This window comes from Stegastes partitus, unplaced genomic scaffold (assembly GCF_000690725.1).
Source record: "Stegastes partitus isolate 25-593 unplaced genomic scaffold, Stegastes_partitus-1.0.2 Scaffold1174, whole genome shotgun sequence".
NCBI classification, from domain to species: domain Eukaryota; kingdom Metazoa; phylum Chordata; class Actinopteri; family Pomacentridae; genus Stegastes; species Stegastes partitus.
The window spans coordinates 9350-16594 of NW_007578905.1; positions in this window are offsets into that span (position 1 = coordinate 9350).

Here is a 7245-nt window from a genome sequence, read left to right on the forward strand (position 1 = left end):
CAAAACACGATCACTCTGCTGGCTGTAGGAACTTTACTGCATTATATTAATTTGCTTCAGTACTTGAGTTCATTTGCAAAAGCAGATAACTCTATTTTTTGATTTTCAGAAAACGTATTTTTGTTGTTTGCTTGAGATAACATCAACCAAACTGAAGTAGAGTGGATCTGTCTCAGTGGAAATGACAAAAACAGAGATAACTGAAGTTTGATATTGTCTCAGGTAGACGATGGAAAAGTGGGTTTCCTGAAGGTTCGTGAAGATGGAGTTATCTGTTTTTACAAATGAACTCTTCACTTGTCGTCGATCTGTGTGAACTGAGCCACGAGTTTTCGTCATGTGACTGTTAGCAGCAGCTCAGTCATGAATGAATTCCCAGTTGCACCAAAGAGAGCAGAATCTTTGTTTACAGAATATAGTTCTGGCAAAATGTATATTTTTGGCAAATTCTGAAAATAAATCCGTAGCATAAAGCGATGTTGACAAAGTCCCACAATTTAAACTTGGATTTAGTTGTTTCCAAGTAATTTTGCTGATTTTTTTTATATAGACAGATTACATTCTGTTTAAAACCTGCCAGCAGGTTTTCTGGGGTTCAAAGGGTTAACGTTTCAGGTGAATCCCAGATAACGAAATGAAATGTGTGTGACAGTGCATTCTGACCCTTTGTAGGTTCTGGTGTTCAGCATTTCAGATGAAATGTGAGCACCAAGCGGGCAGGTATAAACGATGCCCTGGTCAGCCGGAGGTCGGAGGACAACGATCTCATGATGTCTAGCAGGCAGCTGAGGAATTCATGGACATCCTGCACAGAAACACACAGAAAGAAACCGTTTCAGAAGGTGCAAACTGACCAAAAACTGTAAAAGCAGTTCATCAAATATGAGTGTTGTACTACGCTGCATACTGTAAATAAAGCGTCCTGACTTTCTGGCGGTCGTCCTCAAACTCTTGAGTTGAACCCAGCAACAGTTTCCTGAAAGTCTTCCAGGACGAGACGCTGTTTGAGAAGCGACTCACTCCAACGTCACCAAACCCTCTGAAAAGAACAACAGTCAAGACGTGAGAATGTTTTCTCGTTGTTGTTGCTTCACGTTGAGCTGCAAATGACCAAAGAGTGTCTGTGTCGGTGTGTGCATCGCTGTACCTGATGATCTGGGATCCCAGGTGAGAACGCCACACCTGCTGCTGTTTGTAGACCTCCTGAACAAAATGACTGAGTGTCAGGAGGCCTTGCAGGGTGGCCTTCATGTAGCACGTCTGCACCAAGTTGGGAAACCTTAAATAGAAAACCACAAAGAGGACAAAAGTCAGACTAGAGCTCATTTATTTCCCGCTATACGTGTTTCAGCTGTACTTCAGACATGGACTTTTATTTGTACAGTTTTTAAATACTTGGATCGATATAAATATATATAGTGAATTATATTTAAAAATATATTTATTCCATTTTTTTTTTCATAAATCTTACCGGGCGGACAATCTGTCAATCTGGTGGGCTTGTGCCCGTCCAGGCCCACCCATAGCTCCGCCCCTGGTTTCCAGACTCTGTTTCAGGGTAATCTGTAGCTGTCTACTTACTTAGCTGTTAGCCATTAGCTTAGCATTAGCCCCTGAGAGAGCATCTAATTTCCTGGTTCGTCTCAACGGCTTTTGTTTCTTGTTCAGCTTTTATAGTCGTCTCTGCTTGGTGGACATTTCTGAGAACACAGAGTGACGACAGACAGACAGGAGGCTGCATCCGACCTTAATTTATCGATGATCGGCCAATAAAAGTAACGATACCGACAATCAGAAGAATACTAAATATCTGCCACGATAATAAGCCAGGCTGATGATTAGTCTATCCCTACTAGGCTCGAGGGACACGACCAAGAGCTCCAAGTGTTGACCCCAAATACATCAGATCCAGTGGGTCTGAGCATCTGTGCAGCCTGGTCGGCCCTGAAGACCCCCAGATGTCCCACGACGTCTGTGAACCGATGGAGGAACCTCCACCGTATGAATCAGGTGGTTTTAATGCTGATCGCTGTATGTCCCCACAACAGGAGTAATACATGAGCACACACACACTCTCAGCAGGCGTTCGACTCTCCATCTGCTGTCTGAGCAAGTTAGTGAACAACAACACAAACTCCTTCATAGGTAGCACACATAGCGGTAGAACGTACAATAGAACGTACAGTAGATGCATCTGATGTGTTTTTGTGCACATAAAGACATAAAGGCACCACATTATGACAGTTTTATTTTTTTATGTGTCAAAGGCTGAAGATTTAAAATTCTAAGACAATGTGATGTGTCCGGTTTGTGACGCAGGAATAAAAGTGGATTTTATGAAGCAGTGTCAGGATTCAAAGGTTCAATAAAGTTTTTGCTTCTGAAGGTGGAAATACTTTATAAACAATAAAGATCCGTTAAAGTAGATTTATATGTAAAGTTACATGTAAAAACTCAAATTACACTCAATAATTTAATCTGATCCCGAATGACGAGTTACCTCCATCAATACACATGAAGCCAAGCAAAATTAAGGCTAGAAACTATGTTATTGTGGAAAATTACTGCATTTTAACAAGATTATTACTGTTTTACACTACAGAGTTTTCACCCAGGCTGCTAGAACATTATCCAACTAATTTAAACATTAACACAGTGTCACATATTACCAGGAGTGCTGTGACATATTTCAGCGTATCGTCACATTTTGGTTCTTTTAGTGGAAGCTGATGCATTTTTGAGTTGAAAAATAAAGACAGTTGCGTGAGTCTCAGTGCAGCAGCTTCTGTCCTCACTCGGAGCTGTGAGCCTTTGTAACAGCTCCATCAGTCAATCGACCCAGAGGCATTAACGCTGACACTGAGTCACTTAGACTCCAGATTTTGGCTGAACGTAGAAGGTCGCACCAGGACTGACGACTGCATAAATACAGCTGCTACACAAACTGATTCATGAGTTTATTAGCGATGCAGGTTTTTACTGCGCTGGATGTTTGAGGAGGAGCTCAACGGTAACAACTTGTTTAACAAATGATGTTTAGATTCAGACTTTCTTCTTCTCTTTGCTGCACTTTGGATGAAGTTCACTGATCAATGAAGCCCATTGACGGAGCTATTGATGGAAGCGTCCTCTCTTTGCTTCGCTGCCTGAGCAGCCCTCTAACTGTTTCCTGCCCAGTTGTGCTTCACTCTGATGAACTGGGAGGACTGGTTCACACACAGAAATCAGACGAGGTCAGACGGGGCCAAGCGCCTGCTTCCTGTATCCCCCCTCCATGACCTCAGGCTGCGGGTGTGTTTCTGTGAACGTCTATATCTATCCCTGTGAGGACCGATGTGAATGTTGGAGCATTTAGTCTGGTCGTCATTGTAGGACAGAACTTCTCAGGGACCAGCTCAGGTTAGAACCAGGCTGAAGACAGGGTTAGGGTGCTGGGAAAGACAATGAAGGTCCTCACAAAGATGGACGACCCACGGTGTCTGCCTGCAGGTTCACATAGAAAACACCAATAAATAGCACAGTTTGACCTGGTGAGGAGTCACAGCAAACGCACGATGAGGTTTATATTTACTGATGTTTTAGCATTAGGCTGCAAGGTGGGGCAGTGGTTAGCAAGAAGGTCGCCGGTTCGCATCCCGGTGAGGACACCCAGGATCTTTCTGTGTGGAGTTTGCATGTTCTCCCTGTGCAGCGTGGATTCTCTCCGGGTTCTCCGGCTTCCCCCCACAGTCCAGAAACATGTTGAGGGGAATTGGTGATTGTCTGTCGCTAAGTGTAGCCCTGTGGTAGACTGGTAACCTGTCCACGTGTCCCCTGCCTTTACCTGAGTCAGCTGGGATAGACCCCAGCCCCCCACGACTCTGACGATTAAGCGATGGATGGATGTTTTAACATTTCTATCTAACATCAAATTCATAAACATACCTACAACATTCACACAAAGACCAATGGGAGAAGTAAAGTGGCGACTATAAACAGTCACAAAACGGTCAAAAAAGACAGAAAATGACCACAAATATACACAAAACTGCCGATAGGTGTCACAAAATCATTACAAAGAGACTTAAAATGACCACAAGCAAACATGTTGCATCTACAACGAGACATAAAACAGCCACAATGACACACAAGCAAAAAAAGACGCACAATTACAACAAATGCACAAAATATCTACAAACAAAACGTCTACAGATACACACAAAATCTAACAAACAAAAAAATCACACAAAACGACCACAAGACCTACAATGACCAACATGAGATACTAAACAATCACAGAGATACAAAATAAAGAGAAAAAATACCACAAAGAGACGCAAAAAGTCCATGAAACAGAACAAAATGACCACAAAGAGAAACAGAGGGAGCACAGAGACGCACAATGATCATGAAGAGATACACCATGACCAAAAGGAGACACAAAACCACGACAAAAAGACACAACAGCCAAAAGAAACACAACAACGACCATGAAGAGACTATCTGGGACCTGCAGGTTCATTTACCAGAGGGATCGTTAAACTCCGCTGTAATGTTAATCCTGTCTTTCATGAAATTTTATGTTGCCTAAAAATGAATTTCAGTATCGGTCTCCTGTTACGCTCCTGTACCACCTGACAAATATCCTGTTTGTGTTGCACATTTCTGCAGCAAATAAAATGAGGTGAGGTGATGATGCTCCGTGCTATCTGATGCCGGGTGATATTTTTGATGTGGTCTCTGCTCTATGATCTCACTGCTACCAAACACTGAGCCTTTGTCTCCTGCTGAAGGTAAAATGAGCTTCCCTGTCATCGAGGCCTTAAAGAGGCTTTTAAAGCGATCCAGAGACGACAGCCTGCTCATATTGACCCGTCACTCACACGGTGTGATTTCGCTGCGGCCGGTGATAATGTTATGACCTCTGACCTCTAACTCATCACACTGAAACTCCTGAAAACCTGTCAGGTTGATGTACAACACGAAAAACACCCCCTCTCAACAGGATAGCTGTCTCTTGTTTTTGTCTCATTTTGTGGGTTCAGCAATTCTAAATTATTCTCTTTACCACCACATTGGCCAGAGAAAGGCATCACATCATTTTTAAGAAGCTACAAACAGCAAATAGTTGACAGTTTTTGCTTTAAAAATGACAAATAATTATCAGGTACTAAAATAGGTGAACTAATCAGCTAATTGTTGTTGCTCTGGCATTAGTTAAGCTTTATTTGAATTATGTTTTTATTGTAATTAACCCAGTGGTTGTTGGTCAACTAATAGGTAAACGCTAACAGGTGCTAAAACCACAACCGTATTTTTATATTTAATAAATTCAGTTCAACAAGCAACAACAACATACATTATCTACTTTTGATAGCTAGGCTAACAGCTTCCAAAGCAAGGCTAACATGTCCATTGTACATATTTGGTTTTTTTCAGCATTGTTTCACTCTTATTTTGAACATTCATTTTTCCCCAATCCTTAGCTAATCAAGCTTAACTGGCTTATCATTCGACCCGTTAGCTAAACCAAAATAACATCAGCCGCTTACAAGTTAGCATGTTGGATATGTTAACTGTTTAGCTATGATACGTCAACTAGCTATACATACCAAGCAAAACACTGAGTATGCTAGTTTTTTTTAGGGTACACTGGCTAACAGTTTCCTCTCACCTTTAGTATTTGTACGAAGCTAAACTAGACATATTTGTGGTTATTTATGAAATGAAATACATGCTAGCTGTTTGTTTCTAGATGTCTATTGGATATTTTCAGTGTTAACTTAGAACATCAACATGCAGTTCAACATGCTTTCTGTTTGCAGCTATCTTAAAATCAATTGTGAGTTTAATGTTCGATATTATAAAAGCTAACAGTTACCGTAACACCAATGGGCTACTCATGGCAAACTAAGTTGTTCTGTGATTATATTGGTAGCCGTTGCATTCAGTAGGTATGCTAAGCTAGGTGTCACACACACTGGTGGTTTGCTAATGGCTACGACAACAATAAATGCTACCTGTTTGTAACTGCCCTAACGTCAGCTAGCAATGAAATGCTAGTTTAATGTACGATGTGCTGTTTAAACAATCGTAACATCAGCAAGCTACAGCAAAAACAATGCAAATGCCAACTGTTCTGTGACTGCACTAGCTAGCTACTTCCGGCCTTAGCTGAACTTAAACAAGATGTAACATGTACATTAAAGTAACTCAGGTATGTTTTAATGTATTTATAATGTATTTTTCTACGTTTAACAGCAGTAAGATAGCAGATGACAACATGAAATACTATCATAATTACCTCAGTATGTTTTATTTGTTGTGTAAATGTTCCTGAATGAGAAAATGTGATTAGCAAATAAACATAAAACCACTAAGTGTACCCATGTCCTGCTTTACTTTACATAATTAAAGATGTGGTGTCCTGTGTAGGTTACATCCCAGACTGTTCTTACAGTGTGTGAGCTCAGTCTGCTGAGTAAAGCTGTTTCCCCTGACTCACTCCGATATGCTCTCTGAATATGTAGGTCAAGTGTTTTCAAATGTGTGTTAAGCCATTAGTGAAAGAGAGAAACGGGGAGCTGAAGGCAGAAAACAGCATGTGAAGAGAACTGTGGGAGACAGTTCACACCGTTTTCACCGAAAGCAGCTATAATCTATTATTAATAATAATAAGAAGAACCTCATAAAGAGACAAAATGAAAGTTTAATTTTTAGGAGTCTTTGGTCACGAAGAATGATCAGCTGAGTCTGCAGCTCCACTCAGCTTACGCAGCTTTATGGTGAGTTTCAGACACGCTTTTTCTGTCCAGCTACACCTTTACCGTCCTGGTTCACTCTCACCTTGTGAACATATAAGTGCAAAGACCACAAGGAGCTGCACTGAGACACCAAATGACCACAAAGAGATGGAAAACAAAGACCTACTAAGATATGCAAACCCACCACAGAGAGACAAAACAATGGTCACAATGGGACGCCAAACAGCTACAAGGAGACACAAAATGGCCCCAAAAGACACTAAACAACCACAAACAGACACAAAATAATAAAGACAAGACACAAAACAACCAAAAAATAGACACAAAACAACCGAAAAGAGACACAAAGCAACCAATAAATAGACTCAAATAACCACAAAAAGACACAAAACAACCACAGAGACACAGAACAACCACAAAGATACCCAAAAAAAACACAAAGAGACACAGAACAACCACAAAGAGACACAGAACAACCACAAAGAGACACAAAACAACCACA